At 47.2% G+C, this 16,275-nt stretch overlaps 1 protein-coding gene across 3 annotated transcripts in view; it reads right to left on the reverse strand.

Annotated features, from left to right (window-relative positions):
• The window catches only part of MVP (major vault protein), a 39,157-nt gene extending 23,292 nt beyond the window's left edge, over nt 1–15,865 (reverse strand). Inside the window, exons 1-2 of one of the 3 annotated variants that reach the window (XM_064295814.1) lie at nt 15,764–15,820; nt 14,503–14,538 (exon numbers count right to left, since the gene is read on the reverse strand). The gene's annotated coding sequence lies outside the window, so the exon portion shown is untranslated. Of the gene's footprint in view, nt 1–13,397; nt 13,532–14,502; nt 14,539–15,763 lie in introns of those variants that run through there. The other 2 variants (XM_064295813.1, XM_064295812.1) reach the window with 2 other exon arrangements.
• Nucleotides 15,866–16,275: the final 410 nt, after the last annotated feature.

The following is a 16,275-nucleotide window of genomic DNA, read 5'->3' on the forward strand; positions in this document are numbered from 1 at the left end:
TTCCCTGTCAGGCTCAGTTAGGTCCCACTTCCCTAAGTTGATTCCAGTGTGGAGCCTTGTCCTGGAAGGAGTACTTTCAAGAGTTTCCAGGGACAGGAGCTGCCTGGGTCTAAGGCTTATTTGCTGAGTGATTTGAGACAAGTCCATTAACCTCCCTGCACCTCAGGTTCCTCATCTGTAAAATGGGCACGGATAATGGCATCTACCTCAGAGTTATAAGGATTAAGAAATTTGCTTTATAAAACCCTTAGAGTCTGGCTCAGGTTTTTCATGTTGAGGCAGGGAATAGCCTCTGAGGCTCAGCTTTCCCATCCAGTTAGGGGAAGTGACAACACCAGAGGCTCTCTACCCCCCTGGCATCCCAGCCTTAGGCACTCACTTGTTTACTGACGGGAGGGTGGCAAGTCTGTGACACCCCAGCTGTGGGGCTAGGAGAATAGCAAAGCAGGGGCATTGGACAGCCAAGTAGAGCCTTTTCCAGCCTTTGCCAAGTTCTCTGTGGGGATGGAAGCCTGGCCAGGAAACCAGATGGGGAAGAGGAAGGGCCAGGGCTGTAGGCAGAAGTGCAGACAAGGCTGTGAGGCTCCCCAAGGAAGACGTGAATTCTAGAAGGCCACAGAGGGCTAGGAGCAGGCTTTGGGAATAGCCTCGGTTCGCTCCTTGTTGGACGATCCTACATCGCCCAGGGCTGAGGCCTCGCCACCATCTGCCACCCCAGCTGGGCCCAGTCAGGGGGGCTGAGAGCCTCACCCAGCTCGGTGACTCAGCTGAGAGTCATTCATTTAGCTGGTAGGGCTGGCTGGACTCCTGCCTTGTTCCAAGGCCAAGTCCTTATTGCAGTACGAGGACCCCTGTCTTCCCTCCCTCACTACCCACCTGACCTACCATGCCTAGAAGAAGGCTGTGCCTTCTTCCTGGACCACCTGCCAACTTCACCCAGAATAGGTTTTGTCTTCTTACCCTTGCCACCCCATAGTTCCATGGAGGTGAGCCCAATAGGGCCTCTCAGGGAATCCAGGCAAACCATGACTCAGCCAGTATATTCCTGACAAGTCTCAGATTTAGACTTTTGTGGTTTACCAGATGACATTGTGTATAGTTAGATCATTTTACCCCCAATATATCAGGACCCTCAAAAGACAATGGTTACAACTGTGGTAGCATTTAGAAGATCCTCCCTAGTCCTCAGGGTTGGCCCCAACTGCCCAAATCCACCCACCTACCCACCTACTCAGACCTTCCTTCAGTCTTTGCTGCTGAGACCCACTCTGGGAATGTGCCCAGCCTTGCCCAAGCACACTTCCTTCAATTGTCATGAAGCTTCTACATGAATCTCACTCTACTAGTGCTAATCACTGCCAACATTCACCCAAAGTCTTACAGAGACCAATGTCTCCCCTGCACACGAAGAAGGGAGGGGTAATGGCTGGGTAAGACAAAAAGAGAAGAGCCTGTAAGAAGCAGAAGCTAACTTTACCCTGTAGTTAACAGACCAGCCTCTTGGCTCAGAAAGTAAATCTATGCTACAGCATAAATACATATATGATGAATGAACGATTACAAGTCACTACAAAGAGATCTTCAGGGTCAACTCCAAGTGGCCAAAACAGTGAATCTTAAATAGCAAATGCCAAAGTGACCACGCCGTCTAAAGCCTTCCTACTCAGTCTGGTCTGCAGTGAGCAGCATTGGCACCATTTGGAAGCTTGTTAGAAATGCTGATACTTGGGCCTCACCCTGTTGTTGTCGTTAGGTGCCACTGAGTCAGTTCCAACTCTATGTACAACAGAATGAAACACTGCCTGATCCTACTCCATCTTCATAACCATTGCTATGTTTCATCCCATCGCTGCAGTCACTGTCTCAATTCATCTTGTTGAGGGTCTTCCTTTCTTTCACTGACCCTCTACTTTACCAAGCATGATGTCCTTCTCCAGATACTGGTCCCTCCTGACAACCTGTCTAAAATATGTGAGACCAAGTCTTATCATCTTACCTGCTAAGGAGCATTCCGGCTGCACTTTTTCTAAGATAGATTTGTTCATTCTGCTGGCAGTCCATGGTATATTTAGTATTCTTCACCGACACCATAATTCAAATGCATCAATTCTCCTTAAAAACTAATTCTTCTGGCAGTCCATGGTATATTTAGTATTCTTCACCAACACCATAATTCAAATGCATCAATTAGGTCTTCCTTATTCATTGTCCAGTTTTACATGCATATGAGGCAACTGAAAATGCCATGGCTTGGCTCAGGCTCACTTTAGTCCTCAAAGTGACATCTTTGGTTTTTAACACTTTAAAGAGGTCTTTTGCAGCAGATTTGTCCAATGCAATACATCCTTTGATTTCTTGACTGCTGTTTCCAGAGGCATTGATTGTGGATCCAAGTAAAATGAAATCCCTGACAACTTCTATCTTTTTTCCGATTATCATCATGTGGCTTATTGGTCCAGTTGTCAAGATTTTTGTTTCCTTTGTGTTGAGGTGTAATCCATACTGAAGGCTGTAGTCTTGGATCTTCATCAGTAAGTGCTTCAAGTCCTCTTGGCTTTTGGCAAGCAAGGTCGTATCATCCACACATCGCAGGTTGTTAATGAGTCTTCCTCCAATCCTGATGGCACATTCTTCTTCATGTAGTCCAACTTCTCTGATTATTTGCTCAGCACGCAAAGTGAATAAGTATGGTGAAAGGATACAACCCTGACACACATCTTTTCTGATTTTAAACCACTCAGTATCTCCTTGTTCTGTTTGAATGACGGCCTTTTGGTCTATGTACAGGTTCCTCATGAGCACAATTAAGTGTTCTGGACTTCCCATTCTTTACAAAGTTATCCATAATTTGTTATGATCCACACAGTCGAATGCCTTTGCATAGCCAGTAAAACACAGGTAAACATCTTTCTGGTATTCTCTACTTTCAGCTAAGATCCTTGTTCCATATCCTCTTCTGACTCTACTTGAAATCTGACAGTTCCTGGTCAATATACTGCTGCAACTGCTTTTGAGTTAACTTCAGCAAAATTTTACTTGCGTGTGATATTAATGGTAGTGTTCAGTAATTTCTACATTCTGTTGGATCACCTTTGGAATGGGCACAAATATGGATCTCTTCCAGTCAGTTGGCCAGGTAGCCCTTTTCCAAATCTCTTGGCACGGGAAGAGTAAGCACCTCTACTGCTACATCCATTTGTTGAAACTTCTCAATTGGTATTTGAAGGGGAAAACAGGCTTTGTGAGGCCAAACATGGCTGCCCTCATGTTTCCGTTAGTTCATTGCTGTTTCTGTTCACTGCTGTTTTCCAAGCCTGTGTTAGGTGACCTTGCTGCGGCAGTCCTATGTAACTCGCTGGCTTGGAGTCCCCTTTGTGTTTGACCGCTGTAAAACCTCTGTCCCCTCCTACTGCTGAGTTAGGTGATCTGCCCTGTCCTCCTGCCACCAAGGACCACTACCTCGGCGTATAAAGCTCCCCAATAATAAAAACTCCTTCCCCACCACACTGGAGTTGCCCGCCTCTTTCTTTGGTCTCTCAACACACTCCAATTTTGAAGGCAAATTTCAAGTCACTGGTCCATACCCAGACAATTGGAGATCCAGCCAGCAAACCAAAGAAATGGCAAGTGGGGTGAAATCCCAGGTTGGCCAGCAACCTCCATGTGGGGAGGTCTGGCCCCTACGCTTATATACAGCCCACTGTGTGAATACAGGGATGCCCTGAAAATACCAAGTGGCACAGCATGGTTGTGGGAAAACGCACGCCTTCATATGTGTGGAAAGGAAGCTATAGAGTAGCAGCAGCCATGGGATAGCCACAGCTCTGGGCTGTTTGGCTGGCCACCAAGGCCCAGCTAGCTGCTGAAGCACACGGAAAAGCCCTGCAGGAAGAGCTGCAGTTGGAAAGAGATGCTTGCCAATTCTGTGTGGCAACAAGTTGCATTAGAGAGCAGGATGAGCAATTACAGAGGCTTGTTTGCAGGTATGTAAAGATGGGAGACTCAGGGGCTAGGGGAACAGTCCCCCAGCCATTGCTCAAAGCCCTCCAACAAAGGGACCAGAGATTGTTGGAGGGGCTAAGCAGGTCTCTGCACTGAGAGCACCCTGTAACACCTAGCACAAAACAAGACTTAAAACAGCAGGAAAAAAGGAAAAAGCCCTTCTAGACAGCCTGTGTTCAGTGGCCTTGAAGAGGCCTTAGAGACCCTCTCTAAAATTCTAATAACTACTCCCGCCAAGATAAGAAAGCAGTAACTTAGTTGAAGCTGCAACAGTAAAAGCCAAAGGAAATCCGAAATCCATTGCCTTTGAGTCGATTCTGACTCATAGTGACTCTGTAGAACAGGGTAGAACTGCGCCATAGATTTTCCAAGGAGTGGCTGGTAGATTCCGATTTATAATGACCCTGTACGACAGAGTAGAACTGCCCCATAGGGTTTCCAAGCAGTGGCTGGTGGATTCAAACTGCTGACCTTTTGGTTAGCAGCTTGAGGTCTTAACCAGGGCCCAACAACTGTAAGGGGAAAACTAAAAGAAGAGGGCTCACCTCCATGTTACCAAACAACTGGACTGTCGTGGACTGAATTGTGTTCCCCAAAAATACGTGTATCAATTTGGCTAGGCCACGATTCCCAGTATTGTGTGATTGTCCACCATTTTGTCATTTGATGTAATTTTCCTATGTGTTGTAAAGCCTACCTCTATGATGTTAACGAGGGTGGAATAGGCAGCAGTTGTATTAGTGAGGTAGGACTCAATCTACAAGACTGGGTTGTGTCTTGAGACAATCTCTTTTGAGATATAAAAGACAAGCCAGCAGAGAGACAGGGAGACCTCACACCACCAAGAAAGCAGTGCCAGGAGCACGGTGCATCCTTAGGACCCAGGGTTCTTATGCAGAGATGCTCCTAGTCAAGGGAAAGGTTGATGAGAAGGACCTTCCTCCAGAGCTGACAGAGAAAGCCTTCCCCAGGAGCTGACACCCTGAATTTGGACTTCTAGCCTACTTTACTGTGAGGAAATAAATTTCTCATTGTTAAAGCCATCCACCTGTGGTATTTCTGCTATAGCAGCACTAGGTAACTAAGACATGGACTGAAGCCACGCTCGCACTTGGTATAGTGGAGGCATGGCTCCACAAATGAATGAGTGCTCTGCCAACTTTGCCCAGATCTTCTCACTTTCAGAAATAATTAGGACTGTGGATTAAACCTGGATCCCTCTGTCACAGGAAGGAAAGTGCCAAAGGCAAGGATTAGGGCAGTGTTCATGAGAGGTGACTGGGATGTGAAAACGTGAAGTCCGTGGGAGAACGGACCCAGTAGTGAATGGGATGTGGAATTGATAACGGAGGAGGAGTCTGACAGTGCAGAGCGGCCCCCCAGCACAGCTGCTCAGATGAAAGCTACCCAGGAACCCAGTGACCCCAGAAGTTTGGTTACTATGCCTGTGGGATATGAGGGAGACAGTATCTCTTTAAATGGAGCCAAGACTAAGAAACCTGCAAGGCTACAGTCCAAGGGCAAGGGCTCTGTGAAAGTGACAGGAAGGCAGACAGAAAGCAGAGGCAGGTGCACTCAGGGGCTGCCAGAACGGCAGTACATGAGATATGGAAGCAACTGAATGCAGTATTGGTTAGTCTTTGGAAGGAAATGAAGCAGGAGCAACAGTACTGCCCTCTGGGTCCTAGGCCCTGCTCAAGGAAGCGTCCTTTGCAGTTGGGTGAACCCCGCCCATCCCTAGGGACTCTGGCTGATACTGGGACAGCGTGCACCCTTATCTTTGGAAAACCTGAGCAGTTTCAAAGACCACCCCCTCCCTGCAATTGATGGGTACTGGGGAAGTCCATCTACTTACGCCATGAACTTCTGACCCTGCAAGTAGGATGCACTCCCCCTAGACTGCATCAAGTTTACACTTGCCCAATACTGGAATACATTCCAGGAATGGATGTCCTCATAAGACTGACTTTGACCACGTCTCTGGGAGAATTCCAACTGTAAGTGAGGGTGGTAAAAGGGGGCATGCGGCATGAAAACCAGGGGCCCCGCCCCCACCACGAACGGTGGTAGACATCAAGCAATACAAACTTCCCAGAGGACATAAGGAAATTAGTAAAACTACGTTGGAATTGAAAAGGGTTGCTATCTTCCAGGAACCCCACAGTGCTTTTAATAGCCCTGTGTGGCTTGTGAAAAAACCAGATGAGGCCTGGCATATGACCGTGGACTACAGGGAACTGAACAAAGTGACCCCTCCTATACATGCTGCAGTCCTGAGCATAACTCCTCTGTTAGAAACCCTTAGTAGAGACCTGGGCATGTATCACGCTGTGTTAGATCTGGCCAATGCTTTCTTTCGCATCCCTCTAGCCCTATCTGCCCAAAACCAGCTTGCCTTTACCTGGTTGGGGGCGGGGGAACGCGGGTGGCAGCAATGGACATTTCAAGTGTTTGCCATGGTATGGTGGCTAGAGATCTGCCTCTTTTCGCCTTCTCTGCTGCCGCCCATTGGTTTCATTACCTTGATAACATCATGCTGATGAGGCTATTTCTCTGTTACAGGCGTGTCCAGACGCCCTAATCATTCACCTACAGGGTAGAGGGTGGGCCATGAATCCCCACAAGGTGCAGGGGCCAACATCATCAGTAAAATTCCTAGGGATTGTCTGGTCACTAAGACCCGTGTGCTGCCTGAAGCCATACACGGATGGCTCTAGCCGAGGTATGCCACCAGCCTGCACGGAGGTTGCTGTGCAGGTTTCCACTGATACTACTTGGTTTGAAACCAGCTCAGGGAAAAACAGTCAATAGGCTGAATTAAGGGCCACGTGGAAGTTCATCACCCATGAACCCTGGCCTTTAACTCTGTGCACAGACCGCTGGGTATGGGCCTGTGGGCTAACTATGTGGATAAGCCAGTGGCATAAAGAACAGTGGACAGTAACAGGTAAAGTCCTGTGCGGAAAAGCCTTGTGGCAGGACATCTGGAATCACCTTCAAACCCCAGATGCTGACCTGTTTTTCACGTAACAGCACATTCACCCCTATAGCAACAGACCCTATAGCACGAGTTAGAATGGTGCATCCTAAGAGGGAAGCTGCCCACTAGATTCACCAGCAAAGCAGACGCCATAGTGCTTGTGTTGGTTAGAAAACAGCCAAAGAGACAGGCACAGCAGTAAAGTATAGTGATCTGGTGGGGCTGTGCAAAATTGCCCTATGGACTCACACCAATACCCAAGGCATCTGCCACACAATTCTGGGCAGACACATAAAGGAACACAGCCAGTGACAGACTGGCAGGAAAATTTTATAGTGCCTCTACCCCCAGTGAAGGGGCAAAGTACGCTCTTGTTTGTGTGGGCATTGTCACCTGCTTGATGGGCATTCCCATGTAAACGAGCAAACCAGTCTGCTACAATAAAGGGGTTACAAAAACTGAGTATTGTATACGGGATACTCCAAAGGGTTAACAGTGATCGGGGATACACTTTACAGGTCACCATGTGTGCAAATAGGCAGCTGAGAACAAGACACAATGGCATTACTACCTACCCCACAACCCCCAGGTACAGACATGGTAGAAAAGAAGAACGGTGTCCTAAAACAACAAATACGAACACTTAAACAGGCAAGGCTTCCGTGGCGTGGTGGACCAAGGTGCTGCCTGAGGTTTTTTTTTTTTTTCATTAATTTTTATTGTGCTTTAAGTGAAAGGTTACGAATCAGGTCAGTCTCTCATACAAAAATTTACGTACACCTTGCCGTACACTCCTAATTGCTCTCCCACCAATGAGACAGCACAGTTCTTCCCTCCACTCTCTCTCCTCGTGTCCATTCGGGTAGCTTCTAGCCCCCTCTGCCCTCTCATCCCCCCTCCAGACAGGAGATGTCAACAGTCTAATGTGTCCACTTGATCCAAGAAGCTCGTTCTTCACCAGTATCATTTTCCGTCCACTATTCCAGTCCAATCCCTGTCTGAAGATTTGGCTTTGGGAATGGTTCCTGTCTTGGGCTAACAGAAGGTCTGGGGACCATGGCCTCCAGGGTCCCTCCAGTCCCAGTCTGACCATTAAGTCTGGTCTTTTTACGAAAATTTGGGGTCTGCATCCCACTGCTCTCCTGCACCCTCAGAGTTTCTCTGTTGAGTTCCCTGTCAGGGCAGTCATTGGTTGTGGCCAGGCACCATCTAGTTCTTCTGGTCTCAGGCTGATGTAGTCTCTGGTTTACGTGGTCCTTTCTGTCTCTTAGGCTCATAATTACCTTGTGTCTTTGGTGTTCTTCATTCTTCCTTGTTCCAGGTGGGTTGAGACCAATTGATGTATCTTAGATGGCTGCTTGCTAGCGTTTAAGACCCCAGAAGCCACTTTCCAAAGTGGGATGCAGAATGTTTTCTTAATAGGTTTTATTATTCCAGTTGACTTAGATGTCCCCTGAAACCATGGTCCTCAAACCCCCGCCCCCGTGCCTGAGGTTTTGAGGTTGATAAATTCGGTCCCCATTGGGGCTTTAGCCCCGTATGCCAGACTAGGACCCCTAAGTGACCCTCCAGCAACGATCCAAATAACGTCAGACTCCAGAAGCATATCCACCAAGGTTGTTGTCGGAACAAAACAGCATGGTCCTCCAGATACCCCAGGATCTGGCACCAGGAAGTGGAACCACCTATTGATACCTGTCATGGGTCACCCCACCACAGTGGATTGGTTACTTCATCCCTCTGGAGGTGGAGGAACTAACTGGCCTAACGTGGGAGCCCACCATCCTATTGCACAGAGGGCCTCTGGAGTCCCACTTCACATGGAAGGGAATGATGGCTATACGAGGGATGGAAGCAGGTCTCCTTTTCTGGTATAACAGTAAAACGGGTGACTTTACTCACAACCCCTAAAGTGACCTCCCTGGGGCAGCACGTGTGGTACACTCAGCCAGGAAAAAATGCCTAAAGCAGCTGCCATTTTCACTACCCGAGGGGAAGCCACTGGTTTGATCCCAATAGAAGGGGAAGATTTACCCCTCTTGGTACCTACTAAACACCTGTCTTTCCGACCATAGGTACAGCCTACTCTTTCTTTCCCTTCAGGGCTGCCAACCTCTTCCTAGAGTGGGCTCAGAGCTTCACCATAATCCACATCAAAAGCAGCTGCTGGGTCTGTGGACAGCTCCCCTTCTCAAGTGCCAAAGGCATGCCTTGGAGTGTGGAGCCCCTAAGAGAAACTGATCAGCAGTCCTCTAGTTGGCATGGTGTTTTAATGGGTCTTGGTCTTTTCCTGGGTATAGGGATGGTCTGCTGTGTTCGCCTATACTGCTGGTGTGGTCCGTACCTAGAGTGACACCTCCTCTTAGGGCCCTCAAGGATGTTGCAGAAGAGGGGAAATGTGTCAGATTGTAAGAGCCAGCCTCCAGGGGTGGACTGAAGGTGAAAACAGGCTTTGTCAGGCAGACCATGGCTGCCCTCATGTTTCCATTAGTTCACTTCTGTTTATGTTCACTACTGTTTCCCAGGCCCATGTTATGTGACCTTGCTGAGGCAGTCCAATATAACTCACTGGCTTGGACCCACCTTTGTCCTTGACCACTATAAAACCTCTCCCACTCCTACTGTTGGGTGGGGAGATCTACCCTCATCCACCTGCCGCCAAGGACCACGGCCTCAGTGTGTAAAGCTCCCTGATAATAAAAACTCCTTCACCACTATACTGGTGTTGCCTGCCTCTTTCTTTGGTCTCTCAGCACCCTCTAATTTTGGAGGCAAATTTTAAGTTACTGGTCCATGTCTGGAAACCCCGGTGGCATAGTAGTTAAGAGCTACAGCTGATAACCAAAAGGTTGGCAGTTTGGATCCACCAGGCACTTCTTGAAAACCCTATGGGGCAGTTCTACTCTGTCCTATAGGGTCTCTATGAGTTGGAATCAACTCAACATCAACGGGTTTGGTTTTTGGTTTGGTTTGGTCCATGCCTGGACAGTATTCTGTCAATTTCTGAAGACTTGTTTTTCACCAATGCTTTCAGTGCAATTTGGACTTCTTCCTTCAGTACCACCAGTTCTTGATCAAGTGCAACCTCCTGAAATGGTTGAATGTTGACCAATTCTTTGTGGTACGGTGACTTTGTGTATTCCTTCCATCTTCTTTTGATGCTTCCTGCATCATTCAGTATTTTGCCCATAAACCAAAAAAACCAAACCCACTGCTGTCGAGTCGATTCCGACTTATAGCGACCCTATAGGACAGAGTAGAACTGGTCCATAGAGTTTCCCAGAAGCACCTGGTGGATTCAAACTGCCGACCTTTCAGTTAGCAGCCATAGCTCTTAGCCTCTACGCTACCAGGGTTTCCATTTTGCCCATTGAATCCTTCAATATTACAACTCAAGGCTTGAATTTTTTCTTCACTTCTTTTGGCTTGAGAAATGCCAAGTATGTTATTCTCTTTTGGTTTTTTAACTCCAGGTCTTTGCACATTTCATTATAATACTTTGTCTTCTCAAGCTGCCATTTGAAATCTTCTGTTCAGCTCTTCTACGTGATCATTTGCTTTAGCAACTCTATGTACAAAAGCAAGTTTCAGAGTCTCTTCTGACATGCATTTTGTTTTTTTCTTTCTTTTCTGCCTTTTTAATGACCTTTTTCTTTCTTCATGTATAAAGTCCTTAACGTCATCCCACAACCCATCTGGTCTTTAGTCATTAGTGTTCGATGCATCAAATGTATTCTTGAGATGGCCTCTAAATTCAGGTGAGATTATACAAGGTCTCACTTTGGCTGTAGTGGACTTGTTTTAAATTTCTTCAGCTTCAACTTCAACTTGCATGTGAGCAATTGATGGTCTCTTCTGCAGTCAGCCCCTAGCCTTGTTCTGACTGATGATATTGAGTTTCTCCGTCGTGTCTTTCTACAGATGTAGTCGATATGATTCTTGTGTATTCCATCCAGTGAGGTCCACGAGTATGGTCGCCATTTATATTGTTGAAAAAAAGGTATATGCAATGAATAAATCATTGGTCTTGCAAAATTCTATTACGCGATCTCTGGCATCGTTTCTATTGCCAAGGCCATATTTTCCAACTACCGATCCTTCGTTTCCAACTTTCACATTCCAATCAGCAGTAATTATCAATTCACCTTGATTGCATGTTTGATTAATTTCAGACTGCAGAAGTTGATAAAAGTCTTCAATTTCTTCATCTTTGGCCTTAGTGGTTGGTAGGAAAATAGTCATATTAACTGGTCTTCCTTTTAGGCATATGGATATTATCCTATCACTGACAACGTTCTATTCAGGGTAGATCTTGAAATGTTCCTTTTGATGATGAATGTGACATCATTCCTCTTCAATTTGTCATTCCCAGTGTCAGGGATTGAATTGTGTCCTCCAAAAATATGTGTCAGCTTGGTTAGGCCATGATTCCCAATATTGTGTGGTTGTTCTCCATTTTGTGATTATAATTTTATGTTAAAGAGGATTAGAGTGAGATCATAACACCCTTACCCAGGTCACATCCCTGATCCAATGTAAAGGGAGTTTCCCTGGGGTGTGGCCTGCACCACCTTTTATTTTACAGGAGATAAAAGGAAAAGGAAGCCAGCAGAGAGGCAGGACCTCAGACCACCAAGAAAGTAGTGCCAGGAGCACAGCGTGTCCTTTGGACCCAGAGTTCCTGCGTGGAGAAGCTCCCAGACCGAGGGAAGATGGATGACAAGGTCCTTCCTCCAGAGCCACCAGAGAGAGAAAGCCTTTTCCTGGAGCTGATGCCCTGAATTTGGACTTGTAGCTTACTATACTGTGATAGAATAAATTTCTCTTTGTTAAAGCCATCTACTTGTGGCATTTCTGTTATAGCAGCACTAGATGACTGAGACACCGAGCACAGGAGACCATATGACTATCTGATTCAAAATACCCAATACCAGTCCATTTCAGCTCATAATGCCTAGAGTATCAATCCTTATGCACTCCCTTTCATTTTTGATGACTTCCAATTTTCCAAGATTCATACTTTGTACATTCCATGTTCTGATTATTAATGCATGTTTACTGCTGTTTCTTCTCATTTTGAGTTGTGCCACATCAGCAAATGAGGGTCCCAAAAGCTGGACCTCATCCACGTCATTAAGGTGGGACACTACTCTGAGGAGACAGCTCTTCCCCAGTCATATTTTGAGTGTCTTCTAACCTGAGGGGCTAATTTCCTGGCACCATATCAAACAATGTTCTGCTGCTATTCAAAGGTTTCCACTGGCCAACTTTTTTAGAAGTAGATCACCAGATCCTTTTACCTATTCTATCTTAGTCTGGTAGCTCTGCTGAAACCTGTCCACCATACATGACCCTGATAGTATTTGGTGGCATAGCTTCCAGCATTACAGCAACACACAACCCACCACAGTACAACAAACTGACAGATGAGCTGTAAAATCCTAACCCTAGGGCTTCAAAATCAATCAGCATTGTAACTAGATTCTCAGTGATTTGGGCACTATCAGCAGATCTGAGCCAATGTAGCTACTCTCAACCCTGGCTGCACAGTTAGAGCCACCTGGAGATCTTTTAAAGTCACTCATCTCTGGTGGTTCTGGTTTAATTGTGTGAGGTTGGGACCAAGTGTTATTTTTAAAAGCTTTCCTGCTGACTCCAATATGCAGCCAGGGTTGACAACCAGCGGGGGCAATTTGAATCTAGCAGATTCTGTCATTGCCCGTGTGATCTTGGGCCACTTACTAGCCCCTGAACCTTACTCTCCTCAGCTGTGAAATGACAATAAAAATGACTGCCTCCTGGGGTTGAAGGAATGGAGGATGTCTCTAGTACAGTGAAGAGACTTACTGAGCAGAGGTGAGAGGAAATAAGAATGAGCTACACACAGGGAACTTCATTTATTCCCCTCCAGCTCCTCTCCCACCCCAGGTGCTGGTGAAACACGGGGCCAGCCGCCTTCTTGCCAACACAAGCCCCTTGTCCCCACCCCTGGGCTCTTGGTCCAAGCAGCATGATGTTAGAGGTGAGGCTGATAACCCAGCCCTGCCACCATCACGTCATCAACCTCAGGTTTATTAGACTGGGGCATTATCGTCCACTGTCCAATCCCGAGGGAGTGGAAAAGGCATGTGAAGCTCAGGATAAACAGGGGCTCATCTTCGTGGAGCTTCCCTTCACCGGTTTTTAAGTCAAACGTTCTTTGTTTAGAGAATGTGAGTCACATGACTCAGGAAGTACAGAAAAGCTATTTTCACCAGGCAGCCTCTCAGAGGGGAAACCGTGGCATCTGCTTTAGAGGACTATTAGTGGAAATTCTGGAGAAGATGCCTCATGTAAACACTGTTTTTAGCAGCCAAGTTTTAGGAACATTTCTTCGTAAAAAAATCTTATCTGAGCTCCAGCCCAGCTGGACTACCTTGTGGGAGTAGCAGTTGCCTGGTGGGTCTCAGGTCGGGGCAGAAGAGGTGCGGGCAGGTCTGCCAGCCAAGGACTCTGCTCATCCCACTGCCCAGATGCCGACAGCTAGTGGCAGCCACTGTAGTCGGAGGACTGCCGGATGACAAAGGACCAGGAACCAGGTTTCAGAACCCTAGATCAGTGTTTTCAAACCCAGCCAATCACAGGACTCTGCTGAGATGGTTAATCCTGTTCATGCTGATTCCCAGGCCTCTTCCCAGGCCCACTGGCCTCTAAAGCTCGTATTTTTGGCAAGTGTCCCCAAACAACAGTTACAACTTATTAAGAAATTAATCTGTGCCAGACATTGTGCTAAATGCCTTCAATCAACTTATTTAATCCTCATACCCATAAACGGACTGCCCTCAAGCTGATTCTGACTCATAGCGACCCTGTAAGACAGAGAACTGCCCCATGGTTTCCAAGGCTGTAAATATTTATGGAAGCAGACTGCCACATCTTCTCCTGCAGAGCAGCTGCTGGGTTCGAACCTGCTGACCTTTCAGGTAGCAGCCAAGCCCTTAACCGCTGTATCACCAGGGCTCCCTTCAATTTTCACCAGAGCTTAGGAAGTAAGGAACTTGCCCAGGACCACAATTATCATGGGGAGGAGCCAGAATTCCATCCTGAGTATTATAACCACAGAGCCACCAAGCCAGGGGGCAATTAAGCTTTTAAGCAGAAACAGCAAGAAGACTTTAACCCTTTCCTGCCTGGTGGTACATACTTCACTTGACCATGAACTTTTCCAGCCTCTGGGGCTTATTGGGAAGCTGCTTTCCCACTGATAGTGTGGGCTGCCTCAAGGCAGGGGCCTTTATGACTATTTGGAGTTGAAGAAACAGGCATGTGCCACAACTTACTGTTTTTACAGGGTATTGTATGAGGTGTCTGAATTTTGGATAGGAAAATTAGAAATTTTGAAAATTTTTATTGTTACCCATATGGACCAAAAGACCCCGGTGGGGACTCTGGGGTGTAATTAGTGGTATTTCATACATACTACTAAACGCTTAGGGTAGGCTTGTGGGAGGGAAAAGAAAAATAAAATTCATACTACCTACCAAAAACTCAGACACACTCAATGATTCAGCATGCTTCTGTTAATGAAAACACATGGTATCAACAAAAAATTCAAAGCAAAAAATAATTGAGTCACCAAAGGGTTAAGTCTAAAACAATGGATTAAGGACCTGGGTGCAGCGGGGCACACCCTCAGGTAATATTGCCAACAGTATTTCAAAGGTGAACATTTTCTGCAATCTGGGTGAGTGCCCAGATCCTGCTCCCTCAAATCCAGGAGGAGCAGCATCCAACAAGGAGGTACAAGCACCCAGAATTAGCTTGGGGTCCTCAACTCAACGTGGCTGCTCTACCTGCTCATGGTTATAGAGAGCTGCCTTGCCCAAACAGCCCAGGCCAGGCCAGGCCAGGCCCCCTGTGTGCCAAGGGTGGGAATAGCCAGGAGTTTCCAGGAGAGCCACATGCCACCCCACGTGAAAGCCAGCCTTTTCTTCATAACTCAGGGGGCCACCCAGGCAGGGAGCAGAGAACGCAGAGGGCATCTGCCTCAACCAGCTCCCCTATCAAGTGCTTCACACCCAAGTGCCAGCTCTAAGATCTCCAGAACCTTGGGTTGGTGGGTCCAACTGAGCTTCCCGGTTTTTGTGCAATACTACAGCATACTTCACTTCCCCCTCCCAAGGGGAAAGAAAAGAGCCTTGCTCTCTGAACACTAAGCCCTCTGGAAAGAAAGCCTACCTTAAAAAAAAAAAAAAAATTTTTTTTTTTTTTTTTTTTTTTTTAAGATCACCCTGCTAATGACTTCTCAGCTGATCTGCCAAGGCCCACAGTTGGCATTGCCCTGATTGGGGCAGCAAGAGAAACCTCACATTCGGCAGAGATGAGGGGTCTCAATGGGGACAAGTCACATTCTAGGAACTCAACAGGGCAGGTGAGGTAGGGCCTAAGACCCCAGGAGGAGAGGGGAGGCAAACAGGGGCCAATCTAGCTCCAAGATGGAGCTCAAACAGACCCCTTCAGATCCCCTTCTTACTTTGCATGTGGGAACCTGAAGTCACAGATTTTGGGGTCTGTTTGTGCTGAAGAGTTAATCTACCTTTGCTTCAAAACCCAGAAAAACCTCCAATGAGGACAGCAAAACCTCCCAAGGCAAAGCCCACTTTCTTCCCCCTCTGGTTCAGTGACGTCTTGCCTGCCCCAGCAGAGGCACGGCCCTATAAAGGGGGCAGCCTAGGGAGGCTCTTGAGGAGCACAGAGTCTCACCACTGGTTTGGGGTTTGGGGGCCAGTAAGAAGTACTCACATCCAGAGGTGCAGCTGACCAACTCCTCACTCAGATCAGATCTGGAAACCCCCCCACTGAGGCAGGCTTCACTTCCTAGCAAAGGCAGGGCGAAGCCTAGGGGTGGGGCTTGGCATTTAAAGGGCCCTTGCAGCATGTTCTTAGTGGTTAAGTGCTTCGGCTGCTAATGAAAAGGTCAGCAGATGGAATCCACCAGGCACTCCTTGGAAACTCTATGGGGCAGTTCTACTGTGTCCTACAGGGCCACTGTGAGTCAGAATCAACTGGATGGCCACAGGTTTAGCTTTTTTGTTGTTGTTTTGCAGCTGGTGCAGAGCCCTGCTTACACAGTGGTTAAGAGCTACGGCTGCTGACCAAAAGGTCAGCAGTTTGATTCCACTGATGCTTCTTGGAAACCCTTTGGGGGAGTTCTACTCTGCCCTACAGTGTCACTGTGAGTTGGAATCCGCTGATAGACTCAATGGCAACGGGTTTGGTTTTGTTGTTGTTGTTCGTTTGCAACTGCCGCCCCC

This window comes from Loxodonta africana, chromosome 12, assembly GCF_030014295.1.
Source record: "Loxodonta africana isolate mLoxAfr1 chromosome 12, mLoxAfr1.hap2, whole genome shotgun sequence".
NCBI classification, from domain to species: domain Eukaryota; kingdom Metazoa; phylum Chordata; class Mammalia; order Proboscidea; family Elephantidae; genus Loxodonta; species Loxodonta africana.